Below are 22660 nucleotides of genomic sequence, written 5' to 3' on the forward strand. Positions count from 1 at the left end.
AGTCCACTGATGAATTCACACCCGAATGGGCTACTAGGAGCCTAGTTGGAGAATATGGGTCACTGGAGGTGTGCCTTTGACGGGCATATTCCATCCCCAACCCCTTTCCCTTTCTCTCTGGCTCTACCTGCTCTCTACTTCCGGCCAGCATGAGGGCAGTATCTTTCCTCTCCATGCCACTCTACCCTAATGTTTCTGCCTTGGAGCCAACCATGGACCCAACCATGAAACTATGAGCCCAAATAAATCCTTCCTCCTTTAAGGTATGTACGCCAGATATTTTTTCCCAGTGATGGAAAGCTAATACACTCCTTTACTGACTTCAATAAATTTTATGGCTTTAATAGCCATCTCTATGTTGACGATTCCCAAATTTGTACCTCTGGCCTTATCCCCTCTCCATCACCCCAAACTTACCTACCTAACCAGATATTCAGCATCTGCAGGTGGATGTGTATTGGACATTTCAGATACTGGGCATCCTTAACCAAACTTTGAGTCTAAGGCCCTCCAGCAGCTCTTCACCAGCTGTCCTTCCCATCTCAGGTGTGGGTAGTTCCATCCTTCTAGATGCAAACACCACAGCTTTCTTTTCCTCATACTACATTGAATCCATCAGGAAATCTTGTTGGCTCTGCCTTCAACTAGATTTGGAATTCAACCTAATTCTCTCACCTCCATTCCCACCGCATTTCCTCAGACTATTATCTCTCACTGTGGCAGCTGGTCAGGCCTCTTGGCTCCTGTGTTAGTCAGCTTTCTGTCACTGTAACAGAATCTTGAGAAAATCAACTTAAAGAAGGAAAGGTTTATTTTGACTTGCAGTTTCACAGGTTTCAGTCCATGGCTGGATGCCTCCATTGCTACCAGCCTGTGGCAAGACAGACCAACATGGCAGAGAGAGCAGAGCAGGGCAAAGTTGCTTACCTCACGGCAACCAGGAAGCAGACCGAGAGAGCCTACCCTGGTGGACTTCCTCCTCCTTCTTCTGCTTTGTTCAGTCTGGGCTGCAGGCCCATTGGATGCCCACATCCAAGGTGGGTTTTCCCACTCCATTTGCTGTCCCATATGCCAACTGTCTCTGGAAACAACCCACAGACATACATAGAAGTGTGCTTTACTAATTTCCTAGATATTTCTAAATCTGATCAAATTGACAATTAAGTTTTACCCTTGCAGCCCTTCAGCATGGAAGCAGAAAGGACCTCTTAAAACATAGTTTTAATCATAGCTTTTTCTCTTCAGAACCCAGCAGCTGCTCTCCACCTCACTTAAAATAGTCAAATTCCTTTCCCTACCCCCTAAAGCTAAAATTTGTCCTCTCGCTCTCCCCCCGACCTCATTTCCAGCTGCCATCATTCTCCGACTTTGCTTCTCCACTGTTCCTAACTCCAACCTAAAGATCTTTCCGTTGGTGCTGCTCCTTCTGCCTGGAGCTATCCTTACTTAGGCCATGGTTTCTCAACTCTGGCATGATCAGCACTTGGGGCTGGACAATCATTTGTTGTGTGTGGGGGGGGGCTGTTCTGAACATCGCAGGATGTTTAAGAGCATCCCTGGCCTCTACCCAGTAGATACCAAGAACGCTTCCTTGTCATGACAATCAAAAATGTCACCAGATGTTGCCAAATCCCTCCTTGGGGGCACAGTCACCCTAGGGTGAGAACCACTGGCTTAGATCATCTGTATAGCCCATGTTCTCACATCCCCCACATCTCATATCACTTTGGCTCAAAGTCACTTTCTTGGTGAGGCCCACAGTAAGCACCTGCATTAATCTATTTTTTGTTGCTGTAACAAAATACCTGAGACTAGATACTTTATAAAGAAAAGAGGTTTATTTGGCTCACCATTTTGGAAGCTAAAAGTCCAAGATTGAGTATCCCCATCTGTTTGGTCTCTGGTGAGAGCTCTTCTGGTGGATGACATGGTGGGAGCATGAGTGAGAAAGAGAACAGTCACAAGAAGCTACAGAGAATTAGGGACCAGATTTCCTCCTTTTATAACAATTTGCTTCCTCAGAAACTTAACCAGGTTCCACAAAACCACATTAATCTCTTCTGAAGGCAGAATCCCTAATGATCTAACTACCTGCCACTGGGGCTCCATGTCTTAAAGGTTCCACCACCTCTCTCACTGCCACTTCAGGGACCTAGGTTCCAAAACATGAACCTTAGAGCCACACACAACATCCAAAACATACCACCACCCCACTTAGTGCTTTGACCTGTCCTCCCCTCTCCTCCCCCACACTTCTAACTCCACTTATTACCATGCTCTGACATTACATCACTTCCTTATTAAGTCTACATTTAGTGCTCATCATCTGCTTCCCCTGCTAGGATGCTGTTTCACAGAGGCTGGGGTCTGCTCAGCTCTGTTTCCTGATGTGTTCTTCAGTGCCTAGAACAGGACCTAGCATTGAATTGGTTCTCAATAGACATCTGTTGAGTAACTGGATCTGATCAGAAGCTCAACATGGTAACACATAACAAATACAGCAAAACAGTCTCTTTATCTGTAAATTTATCCCAAATTCCTCTATCAATGAAACACAATCCCAACACAAAGCTCTACTGGATATTATTTGAAACTTAGCCTCATATTTCCAAAGGGCACCTAAAAGAATTAAAATGTAATATCACACAAGAATCATAGCAAGAAGAGGCTTGTCCTCTAAGATATTAAAAATGTGTTCATAAGCTACAATAATTAAAATAGCGGGTTCTGGCACTAGAATAGATAGATAAGAACAGAAGAATCCAGAAGCATCCCAAGTAAATATAAGAATTAAACCAGTGATAAAGCTGGCATTTAAAAATGAGTAAGCAAGAGTGAATGTTCAAAAACTGGTGCTAGCACAACTGGCTGGCCATTTTACACCTGCAGAGTATGCATGTTGTTTAGAAATATGGAAAGTCATAAGGCATCCTGGGAAATAGCTGAAAGAGTCACAGGTGGCTGCCCCTAGGGAGCAAGGAAGAAGTCATGGGGAGAGATGGGGCAGGACTGCTATTTTCAGCTTTTGGTTATTTATGCCTTTTTAACTACATACTTATATTACCTTGGTAAAAATAAAAGTTATGTTTTTAAAAAGCGATAAGCATGCTCCTCTTTAACCTATCAAGTTGACAAAGATTTTTTGAAAAGCAAAGATTGGCAGTGCTGGTGTGATTATGAGAAGAAATGGGTATGCTCACGCACCGCTGGCTCTTTCTGGAAGGTAATTTGTCTAGAAGTATTAAAAGTCTTAAATTCATGCCAACCCTTTGAGGCAAGACTTGCACTTCTAGGAATTTATCCCGAAATGACACAAAGGTATACAGCAAGAATGTGCACTTTAACATTATTTAAAATTGAAAAACAAAAAATGAAAGCCACCAAAATGTCCAACAGGGAACTGCTTATATAAATTATGATAAATTCATGTGAAGGAATGCGGTGCAGGTGTCAAAAGCTGAATAGAAATAGATCCATTACCAAGGAAAGGCGTTCATGATATATAAAGTGATTAAACAGGTTACGTGCAGTAGGCATAAAGATTATTGCATTTTTATAAAATGAATGTGACTTATGAGTTTATAAATATAAAGTGATGTAAGAGACCCTCTCTTTGTAACAATTTATGAGAACATAGGATCCAGAAGTATGTGCAGGATGAGGCTTTAATTCTTTTCTTTTTGCTCTTGGGAAGCCATTTCTACAGGGAATTTCTAAGACCTGTGAAGGGGAGGCAGAATGCTGAGGGGGGACCCTTCAGAAGGTGGGGGTGCTGAGGTGAGACCCCTCAGAAAGTCCCGCTGGTACCACTCAGCCACAGAGCCCCAGGAGGAGTGGCCCAACCAGAAGCCTACAAGCCCAATGTCCCAGAGGCAAGGACTTCAACACCTTTCCCAGCAAATGGAGACATTTTAGGACAGAGGCCATAGCTGATCAGTGCTGAGCCCAGCAGCTCTGCAGCCATGGCCTGTGGTCTTGGTGATTATGGTCCCTTTCCAGGGCATCAGCCAGGCACTATGTACCAGGCCCTCCCCTCCAGGTACCTTGCCAAAAGGTAGCATTTTGGGGCTCCAAATGCCTCAAACCCAGAAGCCAAAGGCAATCCACAGACAGACGGTTTGGCCCATACAGGACTGTGGTTTTAAAATCTAAGCAATACTCTCCAAACTTTAGAGGATATGAGATTCACATAAAAAGCTACCTGTTCTTGAATATCTGAATACCTGGCCATCCCTTTCTACAGCTGAATGAGTCTTAATGCCCACTCCCAAAGGGACAGGTACCCCGGGCATCCCAGGCACCACCATCACTTCCCCTGAAGCCTGGCCCCTGGAACATCTGAGTTTCCACCTTGCACTGCCCAAGCCCCTCTCCTGCCCCACCGCTTTGGGATGTGAAGAATTCCTTTGCAGAAAATCCCTGTGACTCCCTCCCCATAGTCCTGCTTCAGAGCTATGGGACCTGGTCCATCCCAGGATAAGAGGTGACAGCTTAGGTCCAAGGGAGCCTTTTCTCCTGTTACTGCCAAACCCTACCTGGGGGACCTAGACTGAGGCCAAGCAACAGTCAGGACTCACCTGGCAGACAACTGGTTTAGGAAAAGAGAAATCCCTGGGATCCAGGAGCTTGGGCTGAGTTCCCCGGAAACTCTGAGGTAGAGACAGTAGTCAGTTAGCTGTGCAGAAATAAGCGGGTAGGAATGGGCAGAGCAAGAGACTGACCCCAGTGCCTCACAGCTGGTCTCACAGAGTTCTCTGGGGCTGAGAGAGACCTTCAGAGCTGTCCCAAAAGGAAGCAAGGGGGCTGGACCTTTGTATCCTATCATGAGCCAGTCACTGAGTAACAGGGACTTAAAGGTTAGGCCTCTAGATACCTAATGGGCAACAAAAGGCGGGATAAAGCTTGGCATCTCTTCGCTTTTTATGACTCCCATATTACCTGTTCAGCTCTGCACACAGGCATGCTCAGAGAGTGTCTGTGTTACAAGGTCTAGTAGCCCTGAGGTTACCTAACCTGTCTCATCCCCTTCAAGACTGAGGACACCAAGATAAAAGTAACTGAAGCAATTTTGCAGAGACACCTAAGGGCCAGCTTTTAAAATGTCCAGTTCTATACCCTCTAGGGCAATGCCTACAAGTTCTGAGTTGCTGTCCTAAGCCTGTAGCCACCTTGGACTCCAGGAGAAGCAGAGCCTCACAGGCCACCCCATGATGAGGTCACTCCCCAAGGAGGAGCAGTCACCACATGACAGGAACTGAGGCTGCTTTCCCAACAGAATCTGTCATTTCATGATGGGAACCAAATTGTCCACTCAATCGATACTGAGTCTCAGGACCTCAGAGAAACCGTCCTGAGATGTCGATTAACTATGCCTTGACTTGATCAAGATCACCTAAGATGCCAGCTATGTAACCCCCAACTCTTCCCTTTGTTTCTCTTTTCTATAACATCCCAAAGTTTTTGTCAGCCCCAGAGGACAGATCTTGAATATTAAAAGCTCTTGTCCTGCCCTTCGTCACTGCTCATCTCCTTGCCTGGTGTTTTGGGACTGGTGGTCAAGCCTGACCAGTTGGGACTCCCAGAGCTGGGGCTTTCACCTGAAAACTCTGGTAACAACTGAATGCAGGACAGTGTGCGACCTGGGGCAAGGAGCTCCCTGAGGCCCAGGGCAATTCCTACTGGGGGCCAGCCCTGGAGCATCTGTGACAGATATTCCCAGCAGGCCTGGTGGGCCTGGACCTGGAGAAAGCCTGGGCAGAGCAGCACCAAGACCACCACCCAGGGGTCCACAGGGACGCACTTTGCAAATACAGTGTTAGACTTGAGCCCAAGAAAGCCACAAGAGGGCCACCTCCCTGGAAAAGAAGGGGGCCGGAGGTGGGTTCTTCAGCAAGCCCATCATAGGAGGACTAGAGAGGAATGCACTGAAAATTTAGTCACATCCCGGCACTTATTTGAAACAGAACATTAATTCTGACTGTCATTAGAGTCCATTTCAATTTTGTAATAACATAAAAAGTTAAGAGTCTAATTTATTCATACAAATCTTGTTAGCATCCAATTTCCACATAATGTAACATATTCATTAAAAAGCTGACAAAGCAGGAGAAATTAAAAACATTAAAAAAAAATTCAAGGGCTCTCACTACCAAACAGCCAAAGGTGAGGAGTGTGAGACCAGGGCAGCTCCCCGAATGGGCTGGAAGCTTAGAACAAGAACCACAGACCTAGAGAGGTGGGCTGAGCCTGATTCCCCTCACAGAGCCCCCCAGAAGAAGTGGTGGCTCCCATTCCACCCCAGAGTGTCCCCATCCTGCACACCACTTCCACCTCCCACACTGTCCTGGAGTCTTGTCCCTGCCCTTGGGTTCCCCAGACAGCTCCCGAGAATTTCCCTCTGCAAATCCCAACACTTCCCTCAGCAAATTCATCCTCGAGAGCCTGTAACTCCTCTTAATTACACGTCCGCAGTGTTTGCATTAGATAGCTGTCACCCTGTAATTTACCCGTACACGGGTTTTAATTGTACATTAATCTTTCCTACACGCCACTCCCCTGCTAGAATCTGTAACAGCAGCAGTTTGGGCCATTTTGTTTATTCCTCAACCAAAAATAGCTGATGAATGTAATTGCACGATGTCCCTCCTCCTTCTTTTCCAGGATTACCTGCTGTGTGCTCAGGCTGAAGAGAGGCTCCTGTCACCTGTAAGCCACCTTGAAACACAATATTTGACTGTTTCGTGGCTGACACCAATTTTAGAGGAAAGGTCAGTGGCAACAAGCTGTCTTCAGATCACCTGCCACATGCTTTCTGGCCGTCTGTTCACATCGTTTCTCTAAGCTCCTGCCTGATAGGTCTGGGGAGCACTCATTTAGGGATGGAGGGCAATGTGTGAACCTAAAGAATCCACCAGCATGGAGGAGGTTCCAAGGTCACTTGGAGAACCACGAAGGAGAACTATAAATTACAAAGCTCTGGATGGCTGCCAGGGCCCCAGGAAGCTACATTTAGCATATCATTCTCTCAGCAGCAGGATGAAGCCTTAAGTCCCTTTCCGAGGAATTTGAATGGAATTTGTTACAAGGACATTGTGATTGAAATATCACCAATTGGCTTTTCATGACAACTCAGCAATAGATTGCAATTGCAGTGGAGAGCTGGGTGGGTGTGTGCGCGCACGCGCGTGTGTGCATGTGCATGTGTGTGTGTGTGTGCGTATGCGTGTGTGAGGGGGGGTTGGCTGTTGTGTTCAGCTGGCTGAGGTGGCGGTGAGGGAGCCCCATACAATATTTATGAAATCCAGATGAAGCCCTGTGCTAGCAATGAGCTGGTATCATAACACAGATTTCAAAAACGCCTTGACATTTGCCCAAGATCAAATTTCCCCTTGCAAAACCCAGGAGGCTTTGTGCTGAAAGCAGTCTGTGCTCTCCCCCCAACCCCCCTGCAACCTTCCTCATTTAAGCCCAGTTAATTAACAGCAAGGTGGGAGGTGGTCTGGGACTGGAGTGATGGAGACAGAGTACAATAACAGCCCACAAGGCCGGGTCTTCTTTGTGCAAAAACATTAGCAGTGCTTTTCAATAGAGAAAGACAGGAGCTTCCCCCCGCCCCAATATTGGGTGTTAAACCCAAGGTCCACCATTTATTGATTTTTAAATTTTGAGGCAGGGTCTCCCTAAGTTGCTAGATTGCCCAGTCTGGGCTCAAATTAGCAATCCTCCTGCCTCAGCCTCCCAGAGTGCTGAGATGAAAGGCATGCACCAACATAATCAACTTTAATCATTTTTATTGTTAAACACTTTCAGACCTGTGAAACAAAACTTAGGTGATCTCCTTAAATTGACAAGGTTGACTGCAGTATGTGTGGGCCAAGAGATACACAGCTGCAATCCATCATAGAGTAGCCCAGGAAACAAAAAGGAAAGCAAGAAACCTATGTCCCTGAGGCCAAAGATCTTTTTGCCCTTTGATTCCTTCTAGGACACTGTTGGAAATAGAAAACTCATTAGGGCTGGGGATTTAGCTCAGTGGTTCCGCCGCCTGCCTCACAAGCGCAAGGACCCAAGTTCGATCCCTGGTACCAAAAAAAAAAAAAAACCATTAGGAAGGGGACATTTCAGCCCCCTCAAGAGGAAAGTTCAGGCTTTAAATTCTCTGCTCTTTCATGGCCTGGGTGAAAAGTTACTCGCCAGAGGAACATTTCCAAAGTGGTCTTTTATGCTGTGCTGTACCCCACAGGGCTCCTTCCTCTGAACATGGCTTTTGGAGAGGAAGACTCCGGGACAGTTACCAAGACCCAAAGAGATGACACATGAGATACTGCCAGAGATCCAGGGCTGATGTCCCCAGATTGTTTATGAGTCCAAGGCAAGGGCGATTTAGGTGGGTTTTTTTTTTTTCTTTTTGGTACAGGAATCGAATTCAGGACCTTGCGCTTGCGAGGCAGGCAGCAAAACCACAGAGCTAAATCCCCAGCTTAGGTGGTTTTTGATAAACACTTCATATTCCACATCCTAAGAGAAGCAGAATACTTGTCAAGCATGCATTTTTATGAGCTGTCTGCCTATAAAACTTGCACGAAAGGTCCGTGCTTAATGTTGGTTTGGCAGTAAATTGGCGCCATGCACGGGTCGGCTGCATCAAATTAGCATCGACCCGTAAAACGTTACTGAATGATTCCTCAAATCTGCCAAGTCTTCAAATCAATTTTGCAAAAAGCGTCATGGTTTTTTTTAGACTTTGATAAACCTTTCATATTAGTTATCACAGAAGAGCATAAACCTCTCTAATCTGTCTTCCCACCAAAAAAAAAAAAAAGGTGTTGTTTTTCCCAAACTGCTTTTAGCTCTTCCATCTTTGCATACCCGCCCACACATCACATAAACAATGTGTGTGCCATGGATTCATTTGTTGCCCTATTTTAAAGCGACTGGTATTTGGCTCACACCGTCCATGCCCCATGCTTCCAAAGCTTGGACAGAATTTCTGCCAGTATCAGGATACGGTTCTCAATCCTGGCTTTGGAGATCTGTGGTCCCAAGTTCACCTCTTCCTGGAATCCTTCCAGAGCTCTCCAATGAACCTGACTATTGCTTTACATCTTTGTGTGTCATTTCCTGGAAGCTCAGCACACTTCGTCCCTGTGGGCTTTGCACTACTGTCCCAGGGTCAGCACTGAGAGATCCATGAGGAGTGGTCTCCCCCGTGGCCATTTTTGAGATCAGCCAGAATCCCTCTCTCTCCTTCTCCAACTTCAGAGAGCTCAGCCACCCCATCACTCTTGTTGTATGAGAGTTGTATGAAACTGCACCCCTCCCCTGAGGCAACAGCTGGTTCTCAAAACCACAAAGAGAACAGAACCTCCATCTGAACCAAAGACTCTCATCCAGAGCTCTCATTTCCCAATCATGCTGCTAATCTAACGAACTCTTAGACTTGAGGTGAAAGGGGACCAGCCACGGCCAAAGACAGGAGGTTTTATTGTGGTCCAGTGCTGATGGTGCAGGAATGGATGAGATAGCAATACTTACAGTCTTCTGCCTCGGTTTGACTGGACACCATGTCAACTGTGAAAAGATGACACTGAAACGGCCGAGGAGGCTCCTGGCACAGGGGTAGAGCACTGCTTTCGGGGTAAGGGGGGAGGTGGTTGTAGGCTTCTGAAGAGGGACCCAGCCACAGTAGACCCTGCAGGGATGAGGCCAGTAAGGGATGCTCTTCAATGGTCAGGGCCTGGAGCACTGGGGGTGGACACAGCTACTGGGGTCATGAACGCTGCTCAGTGGGCAGCTGGCTTTGGAAAGTGAGAGGTCATTTAGAGGAGCAGAGCCTTACCACAAGGTACCCTCTGCAGATCAAAAGCCTGACTTCCAGAACCCTTCACATGGCAGCCCAGGTCACTAACAAATTCCTGTCAAGTCAGCTAGGGTGGGAGTGGCTGAGGAGGCCAACGGGAAGCCCTTCCCCCTAGGCCATTCGTTCAGTGATCATTCAGGGGTTCCACTCTGTGCCAGGACCATCCTAGGCACCGGGACACAGCAGTAAACACCGCCTGCAGGCAGCCTCAAGGCTGACGGCACCTGTGAAGCGACAGAAAGAGGAGATCTGAAGAGACTAATGGGTCAAGAGCTCTCTGGTGACGCTGGGGCCAGGACTATGTCCAGTGTCTGTATCTCTGACCCTTGTTCCCTGATGACTCTTCCCAGGTTTCCAGAGAAACACCTGTCAACTCCAGTCTCTACCTTCTAGCCTTGCAGATTCAAACTTGTTGACCAAAAGGAATCACATGTACATTTAAGAGCCCTACAATTTTCCAGGTGTGGTGACATACACCTATAACCCTAGCACTCTGGGAGGCTGAGGCAGGAGGATTGAAAGGTTGAGCTCAGCCTGGGTAACTCAGTGCCTTAGCAATACCCTGTCTCGAGATGTAAAAAAAAAAAAGACTGGGGATGCAACTCAGCAGTAGAGTGCTGGCCTTGCATGCATGAGCCCCTGTGTTCAATATCCAATACCACAAAAACAAACAAATGTAAAAGAATCCTACAATTTCAGGATGGAAGTGAATTTTCAGATTTAAATTATGTCTTCAGGTTCAAAATATGCTTGGCAACAAATAAACTGTATTAGTCATGTGAAATAAAATTAAAACCACAATGTGATAGCTCTATGTACTCACAGAATGCCTTGAACAAAAAGACCACCAACAAAACATTTTGGAAAAAGTGTGTAACAACAGGAATTCTCCTACATATCTGGTGAAGAGTGGGCTAAATCAGTACAACCACATTAGAAAACAGTTTGACAGTTCCCAGCAGTGCACACCCAGCAATGGGACCCAGAAATTCTCTCCTAAGTCCATACATATCAGAAATGTGTACATTTTCCCAAGAAAACACTTGGGAAAATATCCACAGCAGCACTGTTCATAATAGCCAAAAACTAAAACCCAAATGTCAACAGGTAGATAAATTAGAGTTATAGTCACATAATGGAATTGTATTAATCAGCTTTATGTTACTGCAATGAAATACCTGAGGCAACTAACTTATAAAGAGAAAAGGGTTATTCAGATACAGTTCTGGGGGATTCCATCCAAGACTGGGTGGCCCCATTGCTTTGGGCCTGTGGTAAAGGCACCAGGTGGCAAAGGTATGGAGTGCATGTAGGGACAAACTACTCAAATCATGAGCCAGGAAGTAGAGATGGGGAGGGTCAGACAGGTTCTACAATTCCTTTTTGGGTGCTCCTTCAATGATCTAAGGACCTCTCAAAAGACCCCACCTCTTAAAGGTCCACAGCACCTCCCAATAGTACCACACTGGCAAACAAGCCTGTGATACGTGGACTTTTGGAGGACACTCATCCCAATGAGTACAAGCAGGAATCCTATAGGGTAACCAGAATGATTCTTTGTTACCCCCATACAGTAACAAAGTGGAGGAATCTCACAAACACGAGGCTGACCCAGACGCAAAGAGCGTTCATATGCTATAATTCCATTTCTATGAAGCTTAAAAACAAGGACAACAAATCTATGCCATTACTAGTAAGGAGAGCTGTGTGGATGGGATCTGGAGTGCCAGTCACATTCCTATCCTTTCCTGGGTGCTGGGAACACAGGCATGTTCAGTTTGTGGATATTCCTTGCATTGTATACTTACGATCAGTATGCTTTTCTGTATCCATACTATGCTCAGAATAAAAGGGTTAAAAATGTACTGTAGTATGGGCAAGAGAGTTAGCTCAGTGGTAGAGCATTTGTCTAGCAGGTGTATGACCCTAGGTCTGATCTTGGCACCAGAAAAAAACCCAAACTTTTAAAATTACTGTAGTGAATTCATCACTAGAAGGAAAGGTATTATTGGGAAACTGATTAGAAAAAAAAAAAAGAACTCAAGGGCCACAGAACCTCCCTAAGCCCCTGTCACATCCCCAGTTCCACCCCTGACCAACATGCTTTCTGATACCCAAGGTAGAAAGAACCGAGCTCGGCTGAGAGACCAATCAGAGGATAGTAACAATAATGATGCTAGCAGCTGCTATTTTTCACAGGCTGTCTGTTAGGCACACTGGCTCTAGCAGGTGGATTCTATTGTTATCCTCAATTTACAGATGAGGAAACTGAATCCCTAGCTCATGCGATAACCAAGTGGTAAAGCTGGGATGTAAATGCAGGAGGTGTGACTGTGGGTGTCAGCGTTGGTCACAACCCAAAGGTGGCTTCCTGGGATAGGACAAGAGGCGCAGGTGGTTGCCATGGCTGTCCACTGACATTTTAATTCATGGAGGAGGGAATGGAGAAGACTTAAATAATAGGCATAGATTGTACTTTCACAGGGATGAATGGTCATGAAATTAAATTTGCAGATGAAGCCAAACCTCATGAGGCCCCAAACCTAAGCAGGAAACAGCAAGATTGGACCCAACCTGGAGAAATGCAATTTACCATGCACACCCAGGCAGTAATCCATGCTAAATGACTTTCCTCAGAAAAAGGCATGTGAGTGGCGAAAGCACTGGCTCAAACAGTTTAGACAGAATGGCTCCAATACCTCACTGACCAGTGCAGACTATGTGAATGGAGTCCTGAGCTCAACCAGTATAAACAGCATCAGCCTGCATTATGAACTGGGGGCTCTGCCTGTGTAGATGGAGTGCCTACTTTGTTCACTGGCTCAACCAGTGTAGACATACCGCATTGCATATTGGGATCAACCACCCCAGATCTGGGAGGTAAAGCCCAAGTGGGCCAACCCAAGCACTGAAGGGAGGCTGGTGCCTGAGCAAAGCTTAAGTCACAGGAAAAACGACTGGAACTAGAAAGAGTTTGAGACCTCTGAAGCTTGCGCAAAGACCTTGCAGAGGGTGGGGCAGTGAAGTCTGCCCTGAGACTACAGAGAAGGTTCCAGCATGCTAGCCCCAGACTTGGCCCATGCAGATAGACGGCATGTGCCCTGTACTGGCTCCACCAGTGTGGACAGATTGCCTGCTTCAGCTGTTAAGCCAGTGAGGAGACTATTTATCAAGTGCTGGCTCAGCCAGTGTAAATACACTGTGTGTACCACACACTGGCAGGGCCAATGTAGGCAGACTGCATGCATCAGGCTCTGGCTCTACCAGTGGTCTTGCTCCTCCTTCAGCCACTGCTCCCCTCTAGCAAGGAAAACTCAGCCTGAGCCTCAAGGCTGGAGAAGCATCTCAGTACTCACAAGCCTGGGCAGACGAGTCCTATCCAGAGAGATGAGTCAGACCCTCAGAAGAGTCAGCCTTGAAGGTGGGGACAACTTATCCGTCAAACGTGAGTCAATCTGCGCCCAGGCTGGGGACTGCTGGCAAAGGGGCTTCTATGTGTCACCTCCCTACTGATGAACATCTGGGCAGGCCCAGTGCTCCAAGGACAGCAGCAGAACAGGAGAAATGGCCAAGACAACCCAAGAAGGGTAAGTAGCCCCTACCACCGCCAAGTAAAGAGGCCAGGGGACCAAAGCATAGATCATACTTCCTAACATCATCTCCTTGCCTCTCATCTCTCTATCTTCAAGTTTGGCCCAGCTAGGGAGCAGCTGGCTGAGGCCCAGGCAGAGTGAGTACAAGGTGACAGTGACCTGGGTTGTTGCCTGCAGCTCGGCAGCCGCTCAGTGGAGGGCCCAAAGCCAGCAGTGTGGGCACAACGGGAAGCGGGGTGACTCACAGGCCTGCTGCCCCCACCCCAGCTCTGGAAGACTGATGTCGACAGGGAAGCTGGGGCTGAAGCAGAGCTGCAGACAGCCACAGGAAACTCACTGACATCAGAGGGAGTTGGGAAGCTCTAAGCCTTGGGCAGAGGCCCTCAAAGGGAAGGCAGAAGCAGGTACAGACGAACTTCCATAGGCAGGAGGAAAAGGAGGGAGGACTGAGAACTAGGGAAGGGCATAAGAGAGTTCTTTCTGGGGCAGGCGCCAGCCAGCTGCCAGGTTAGATAAAGTGCATGGCAGGTGAAGGACCTACTACGGGACTAGGAAGCTAAGCGGATAAACACAGGCTGGGCCCACTCTGGCCAGCAGGCCAGTGGGCAATCAAGCCCACAGGAAGGTTGGCATGACAGCCTAGTAAGTGATTGACATGCAGGAGGGCTGGGCCCAGACCAGAGCAGGTGAGAAGCAGCACCTTGTCTCACACCCCTGGAAAAAGAAAAGCCAGTCCCGAGTAAGTCTGGCCCAGCCGGGAGGTGGGAAATGGAGGAGGAACAACAGCTCTAGCCACAGAGCCCTGGGCTCATACAGTCACTTACTGTGTGCCCGTTGCCTGCTAGTGCTAACTGATGAATACACAAAAAGGCAGAGGAAGCCCACAAGCTTCTAGGACAGCTGGAAAGGAGTGGGCAGGGGGCAAGGTACGGAGGCAAGGCTGCACAACCAGCCATCTGACCACCCAGCTCTGGGAGGACAGAGAACACGTGGAGTGGACAGGAGCGTGGCACCTCAGGGAACCAACGGCTCCCACTAGTGTCCCATAAGTCATACCCCAATCACTTCACCGCCTCCCCTCCCGCACATAATCCAGCACCAATTCCTGTGGGATTCGGGCATCCACTCCTCCTTAGGGCCACGGTCATCCTTCTCCAGGATCACTGCAGCCGCCTCCTCACTGGTCTTCCTACTCTGTACCAATCTGTAGGATAAAGTCCCAGATCCCAACACATCCAGCCTGAAAGATCCTAAGTGGCCAAGTCTCGGCTACCTCTTTCTCCTTCACTCTGACTGCCACAGGGGCCTCCCACTGCTCTTTGACAGTGCTCTATGCTTTCTCATACGTTCCCTTGACAGAAATCTCTGTGCATGCTCTTACCTGTACCTGGAGTGCTCCCTTTCTCCCTCCATCCCTCCCACCTCATCCTGCTTTGAACCAGCTCCTCCTTCAGATCTCAGCTGAACGGTACCTTCTCAGTCCTCCCAATCCCTCAGTCTAGGTCAGATTATTCTAGCACAGGTCTTGTAACAACCCAGATGTTTCCTTTATATCTTTCTCAAGCCTAGAGTCACACATGTATTGGTTACTGCTTTTACTAATAACTTTGGCAGAGAACTAGTGAGTGATGAATGAATGGGGCGGGGAGCTCAGTCTTATCAACTACAAACCCCACAAGAGCAGGGGTCCACTCTTATTCTGCTTATCTTCTGTCTCCAGGGTCTGGCATAGGACACCTAATACATGCTCAACAAACATTCATTGACACCAGAAGGAAAGAGGGTGACAACCAGGCTGGCCCTGGGAGTATGGCACGGAGAGTCATTTGGCTCCAGGTTTCAATGTTGACAATTCCAATTTAGTTAAAATAAATGTCACTTGCCAGGGCCAGGTCCGGCCATGGTTTGGCAGGAAAAGGGCACCATGCCCTCAGGCATCAGGCCCTAGAGCATTGATTCTTCAAACACATAGCCTTCCATGTAGGGAGTGGAAATACCAGATGTGGGCAGCTGGCCTGGGAGGGCAATTGTGTCTGCTGTCCCCAGCCGCAGGCCTGCATGCAGACAGACACTCTCTGGCTTCCCAAAAGGTGGCCTTGGAGGTAGGATCACGGCTGCTTCTTGGTGTCAACCCACATGGACACAGCTTTCCCTGGTCCTTTGGTGGCCTAGGTCACACTCCTGAATCTTTAACCGCCTAGGAACAAGTCCAGCAGATGCACCAGATCACAAATGACAGCTAGTTTTGCACAGGGTAAAAGTCACACCTTTTCTCCATGACCAATTTGTAAATCTCATCTTCTGCCACAGTGATTTACTGACCATCACGTCATACATCCTTCAGCTGATAAGAAATGAGCACTAGGGCTGGGGATTTAACTCAGTGGTGCCACCGCCTGTCTCACAATCACAAGGTCCTGAGTTTGATCCCCAGTACCAAAAAAAAAAAAAGAAGGAAAGAAATGAGCAATGCCTCCCACACCCTCTCTGTCGTCCGAGCTAATGAAGCTGACCCCAGGTTGTCTAAGCCCATGGGTCTCTTCTGCCTTTGGACGGCCTTTTCCAAGTAGGGAGGGTGCACAGCTGCTCTGGAGTCAGAGAACTACGGACAGTGACTCCAAAGACAGCACCAAGGAGCCTACTGTCACCACAGTGCCACCAAGCAGGCTGCCTACCCAGCAAACTTCCTGAGGTCCCAGGACACCAATGTTGCATATACATCCAGACATCATCCTTAATTTTTTATTCATGTGCTTCTTTATTTTATTTTTGGCTGTCTCTCTGCAGGGCCACATTTACCTCTTTGGGCCAGCCCTATGTAAATCTCCTTTTATAACACACTTCTGATTAGTTGAAAGGCTGGTCACTTGTTTCCCACCTGTGTATTGGCTCTAATTGCCACAGATGCTCGTTACAGAGCTGCCATAATCCTTTGCCGACTTTCCTGCCTGTTGGTACCTCCATACCCCACATTTCTCCAATACAGGTGGCCCACATGATAAATCAGAGGTGAAATTTTTCCAAGCTGGAAGCAGTGGGTGGGGGGCAGTTAAGACTGGGGGGGGGGTCTCAGACTCCAGGCCAGGCAGAGGGAGGAGCAGGGAAAAGGAGCTAGGGACAGCACCTTTCCTACCTCCTCGCTCCATCCCCCACTAGATGCATTAGTAAACAACAATAAAAGTTCCATGCACCCGCCCTTTCTTCGATCTGCAAAACCGTAGATAGACAAGTGCCTATCAGACAGCTGCTGACTAGAACTCAGAGTAAAGAGCAGGAAAAACAGTCCAAATGATGTTTCCAATCAGGAGAAACTGACATCACTCCTTATAAATGAATAGAAGGCAAATTCTGAGATTAGTCTGCCAGGCACACACACCTAACAACCATAGGGCAAAAAAAAAAAAAAAAAAAAAGCAGTTACTAAACTTTCACAGACTTATTAGCTTACATAAACAGAGATTTGAATAAATGTTTAAAAAATGAAACCCCCTTGATACTCCGTAATCAGTAAATGTTCATTACGGAAACACAGCAAATATGCATGAAATTTCCCAAGTGATATTCCAGCTACAAGATGAAAAAGGCATCTCAAACAGCAGGCTGAGTTACAAAGCGTCCTCCTCCGGTCACAGCTGGACAGCACTTTGCCAAGCCCTGGAGGTCAGACAAGCCAGCTCTTCTACCCCAGCAGGAGCCAGGGAAAACCGGAAGATCTTATTTTGCCCACTCAGGCAATTTATACATGTGCCTCTCCCCAGCTGATTGATGTCTCTCTATAAATAATTAATCCTTGACCTTGCTTTAAGAAAACCTTGACTTTTTAATTTGGGGTCTTTTTAAAAAATCAATACCCGGGGAACATAATTCACTCTTGGCAGAGTTTGACTCCTGCTAAATAAATAAGTTGTGTCATTTGTGCATCCAAGGGCAACCGGGCCAGGCAGTGGGATGGGGTCAGGCTTGGAGGTTTTCTGTGTTCTTATGCTATTGAATTACTGATCATCCCAATGTGGCTCAAAGTCTCCAGAGTCTGAATGTTCTCACTTCACAGAGGCAAATCTGCTGAAGGCTCCAGAACAGGCTTCCCCTGCCGCCAAGGGTGCCCGGCCTCTGCCTCACACAGATGGCGGGATGCCTTGATTAAAGAGGGTCGCCTCCGCAGACCAGTGTCACTCCTTTTTGTGGCCTCTCTGTCTAGCTTTGGGGTCAGGAGAAGCCATAATAATCGGAAGAATTTAAAGCGAGCACTGTCCCTCCTCCTGCTCCGGAGGTTGCTCTGTCCTAGGGCAGGTCTTAGGACAAGCCCTCGGGTGTGGGTCGAGGTGAAAGCAGAAGAGCCCAGGTAAGTGTGGCGTGAGAACATTCCGGGAAAAGGTTAACCCGCCCCTTACCTGTCTGGCCCCTGGCCCCACTATCCACACCACAGTCCTCCTGCAGCACTCAGCCGCCTCTCCCGTGTGCTCTGCTCCTGAATACATTCAAGCCAAGCGATGCCGAGCGCCCGGGAAGCCTTTTCCCCTCAGGAGAGCCAATCCAGGGTGAGGCTCTCGCTGAGACGTGAGGTCCCCTGTGATCCTGGAGACGACTGCGGGACAGAGAGCCTCAGGATCAACCCCTATTTCTCTCTTAGCACAATTAGCCCGGGGGTCGGGGTCGCTGGGCCTGGAGACAAGATCTACCAGGAAAGTTAGGACAGCGCGGGTCGCGCGCCAGAGAAGGGAGAGGGGTCCGAGCGCCACCACTGACACCGCCAAAAACTGCAAATGCACCTTGGCCCGGCCCGGCCGGCTTCCAGCGAGGCCAGAGCCGCTGTGCTGAGAAGCAGCCTGCTTCGCAGCTGGAGTTGCAGCCACCGCCAGAGCTCAGCTCTGTCCCGCGGCAAAGCGGATTCTTTGACCGCCCAACCGGGCCGCCCGGGGCCACGACTCCCGCACTCCAGGACACACGCACGCACGCACCTTCACACCATCACTGACGCACACACCCGCCGGGCGCACAGGCCGGGGCCCTGAAGAGTCGCGGGGTGGGAATGCGCGCGGGGCCCCTTTTCCCGCCTGGTAAGGAGCCAAGGCCGCCTCTAACTTGCCCCCTCGCCCCTGCCCAGCACAACCGGCCCCAGCTCCGAGCACCCGGCCCCAGCTCCGAGCACCCAGCCCCGGCGCACCGGGCGCTCCAGCCCAGCCCTCAGGGCGCTCGCCGCTCTGCGCCCGACCCTGCCTCCGCGCGCCCGGCGCCCAGGGCTGGAGGAGGAGCGGAGGTCCCCAGGGACCGAGCGAGCCCTAGGGGAGGCAGTTCACAGACGCACCTAGACGAATGAAATCTAAGGACTGAAAGTCTAATTAAAGTTCCCGCTACTGGGCCCGGTCCCCAAAGTGCGGCCAGACGGGAGCCACGCACGCCCCACCAGGATCCCGGGCTTCAGACTCCAATCCGCTTCGGGCCGCGGGTTTGGCGCCGGTGCGGTTCCGTTCCCCGCCCCGAAGGACCCCTCACGGAGTCCCCCGGGGCCAGCGGGCCGCAGGGAGTAGAAACGGGTGGGGCACAGCCACTTACCTGGCGCAGGCTGCGCTCGAGAAGCCACGGGATCGTCCAGTCCAGGCGCGGTCCTCCGCGGCGGGCGAATCCTGCGCTCGGGGCGCCCAGCCGGCAGGGAGGACCTCCGCTCCTGCCGGTGCCTTCGCTCGCTCTGTTCGCAACCCGGGGCGGTCGGAGGGTGAGCGGCGTGGGGTCGGTGTCCGGAGCGCACGGGAGAGGAAGAGGGCGCGGCACCACGTTCCTCCTCGTCCTCGGCCCGGGTGCGTCCCCCGCCTCCGCCGCGTCCTCTCTCCTCCCCGCAGCGCCACCGGATTCGTCTCACGCGCCGGGAAGGCTCCCAGCGAAGTGAGAGCGAAGCCTCCGGCGAGGCTGGAAATAGCGCCGCGCCCGCCCGGCGCCCCGCCCCCCCGGGCCCCGCCCCGCCCCGCCGTGGTGGCAGTGACGGGGGTGGCCTGGCCGGGAGGGGATCTCTCAGGTGATCGCTCGGCCCTCCCAGGAGCTCCGGGGCGCCGCGCCCACGCGCACTCTGCGGCTCCAGAGGTCCCCTGGCCGCGCTGCTCCGGAGCCACTGCTGGGCGCGGTCCGGCGGGCGGGGGTGGGGCGGTCGGGGCTCGGGCTGTGCGGATCTCCCCGGTCCCTGAACGCTGGACTCTTTCCTGCCGCTGAGTTCCACTGCCCAGCCAGAGTCCGACCACTGCCTAAGAGTGACCTGGGAAAAGGACGAAGCTCCACCGGGCAGGCTTGGCCCATAGATGGGCAGGGTCCTGTGCTCAGGACCAGACGCTGCGGAGGCGCAGGGCCTGTGGGAGGCAGAGGATTGATACTGAGAAAGGTTTGGGAAAGTCTTTGGGCTGCAGTTTGGCCTGGAATTTAGCCAAAGTCTTGCCACTTATTCTCACTGATCCCCAAATTCCTGGGGCTTTAGGATTCTGCTCAAAATACCCAGTGACCCACCTTGTGCCTTGAGGGTTTCCTCCTTGAAGACCGTGTCAGGTCACCAGCCTGAGAGCTGAGCCAACCGACTGTTCCCCTGCAGTGTAGGGCCTACACTCAGAGTGGGAATGTGATCAGTCCACAGCCAGACAGCACCAGGGAGAGCAAGGACATGGACAGGGCTGTGGATTGGGGTCCTTGTTCTCCCTTGGGAAGAGGCAGCCCCAACCTGCAGGGGCAAGCAGACAATGAGCAGGCTCTTTTCTCTCAGGAACTGTATAAAACTGTGTAAATTAGTCACCTCTTGGTCTTGAAGGAACACAAAGTATTTTCAGAAGCTTGCAGAGCTTTCAGCAAAGCAGAGTGAAGGTTGCTCTTCCTCCTCTCTGTATCTGCTGGTTGCTTGGCCTCACTCCAGCTGGCTGACCCAGATGAGAGGTAGAGTTGGGGAGTGGGGCAGACCTGTGGCCCTTGGATGATCAGAGAGGGGTAAGGCAGCCTTGGCAGGAAGTAGAGCCACGCCTGAGGATAGCCAGGGAGCCTCAGCACTATGGCTCAAATGGCAGACCCAGGTGGCCTCCTTCATGGCCCAGATAAACAGAGCATCCAAAGATAGAGCAGGATAGGTGAGAAGAGAGACAGAAGCATGCTGACACTCTCGTGACCTTCTTTTCTTTCATACAACAACAGAGTAGGTATTATCATTCCCATTTTACAGACCAGGAAATTGAGGGTGCAAGAATTGGTGCCACCAAGTTGTTGGAATCCAAACATCTAGAGGATGGCAGAGCCAGGATCAGGCCCAGTGCTGGTTCCAAAATGGATCAGGTTGAGCTGGGGTTCCCTCTTCAGAACTGAGCTCAGTCCTGTCCCAGGACTGTGCTGTGGCCTAGCCTTGCTCTGTTGGCTGCATCAGGTAGTTGGAGGATGCAGTAAATATGTAGCTAAGATCACCATATTCCACCTCGAGGTGTAGATTGAATAAACTGAATATAGGAGACAAGGATTCACGTGCTAGAAAAAATAGGCCAGTAGAATCCTTAGCCACCCCAAGACCCAGAACTGTCCAGAGCAGAGCAGAGCAGGGGACCAAGAAGGAGAGGGTGGGGTGAATAGAAGGCTTCTTGCCTTCCACTCAGCCCACAGTGCACTGACACTATCCCTGTCCCTGTGGTCCTTTGGCCCTTCCACACAACCCCTCTTCCCACCTGGCCACAGCTGGGCTGGACAACTGCCAACAAGCTCCCAGCCTGCTTTTGAACCTGGGCAGGTCACAGGACTTTGGCCACAGAGATGTGGTGGTCAGGAGAAACTCTTCAGTGCCACACATGTGCCAGAGGGCAAATACACACACACACACACACACACACACACACACACACACACAGCAGTGAGGAGCAAATGGGAGTTTTCATTCCCCCAAAACCTGCCTCAAAGCCGGAAAGAGGCTCTGGAACTTGAGTGCCTCCATGGAACAAGTTTACACAGGCGTTATTTCCACAGGACCAGTCTACACAGGCTCCTCGGTGACCAGTGAATGGGGCCAGTCAGGCCATCTTAGCTGCCCTGCGCATCTGTGCACAGTGATCCTCCTGGGAAGGCTAGTTTCCCCATTAGCTTTTCCAACTGTACTTGTTAACATTTATTTGCATCTAATATTCAGGCAGACACGACTAGGAATCAACAATAGTGCATTTCTTTGACAGTCTCCACATTTTCAATTTTTCACTCAGACTTCCTTCTTGTTTGGAGAGGCCTCAGGGGAAATCCCTAATGGGGCCCAAAGCCCCTGGTGCTAACATGCAGCGAGTTTTCCTCTGAGATTCACCAAGGGCTTCATGCCCTTTTTTGAAAGTCAGGCTCAGCCTCTGCAGTGAGGGAGGCGGAGGAATGCTGCAAATCCCTGACATGAAGCCCTGTGCGCGCACTTGCAGGTTTTTGATATGTGTGTCTCCACCAAAAGATTAGTGGCAAACTTGTCTCTTTGCATCCCAACTAGGTAAAAAGACACTTCTATTGCAGGGCACTATGAGTTCACAACCTAAGCTCGAGAAGACCTAGTGAGGGAGGGTCAGAAACCACTCTGTCTCTGCAATAAGGGTGCAAGAGCAGGAGGGGCTTGGCTGTGGGCCATAGGCAAACCCTATCCTCCTCTGTCTCTGGGCCTCTCACTCACCTCCCACTCCCACCCTTCCTGCCAGTGAGGGTCCTGCTCACCTTTGGGCTGAGAACTGACAGTAGCACAACTAAGAAGCTAAGACTGCCTCTTACTGTGTTTGGAAAAGGGCAGGAGCCCATTGCCTTGAGTCCTAAATTCTGTGGCCATGAGAAGAACCAGAGCATTCTTGTCCAGAGGGGAGTAAAGGCCTGTGCAAAGGCAGGTCGGGAACACCTTTTCAGTCTCCCTGGATCCCATGGAGAAAGAGGAGAACAATGAAATGGAGCAGGAGGTGGTCTGGAGCTCTCTCAGTGCCAGCCAGTGGTTTTGAATGTTATCTTCCAGCCCCTCAGATCCTGTTCCCTGTTTATGAAAGGGGACAATTGACTGCCTTGCAGACTGAAGGGTAAAGGACGTGAAAGCATTTGGAACAATGGAGTACTGTGGCCATCCTGGCCAAGGCTACCCCCATAGGGTGACCCCAAGGTCTCCTAAAGTGAGTTCAACAGGCAGACAGATCACATCTGTGACATGCTGACCAGAGCATATGCGGGTGGGAGACTCTTTCTAGGGAACATGGCT

At 50.0% G+C, this 22660-nt stretch overlaps 1 protein-coding gene across 3 annotated transcripts in view; it reads right to left on the reverse strand.

The window, feature by feature from the left end:
• Positions 1-19366, reverse strand: part of Chst8 (carbohydrate sulfotransferase 8) — a 123393-nt gene extending 104027 nt beyond the window's left edge. Inside the window, exons 1-4 of one of the 3 annotated variants that reach the window (XM_004858913.3) lie at positions 19006-19366; positions 4578-4649; positions 1851-1915; positions 928-1081 (exon numbers count right to left, since the gene is read on the reverse strand). The gene's annotated coding sequence lies outside the window, so the exon portion shown is untranslated. The remainder of the gene's footprint in view (positions 1-927; positions 1082-1850; positions 1916-4577; positions 4650-19005) is intronic. The other 2 variants (XM_087191094.1, XM_004858912.3) reach the window with 2 other exon arrangements.
• Positions 19367-22660: the final 3294 nt, after the last annotated feature.

This window comes from Heterocephalus glaber, unplaced genomic scaffold, assembly GCF_053883595.1.
Source record: "Heterocephalus glaber isolate CG9 unplaced genomic scaffold, H.glaber_assembly_v1.0 deba00001561, whole genome shotgun sequence".
Classification (NCBI taxonomy): domain Eukaryota; kingdom Metazoa; phylum Chordata; class Mammalia; order Rodentia; family Bathyergidae; genus Heterocephalus; species Heterocephalus glaber.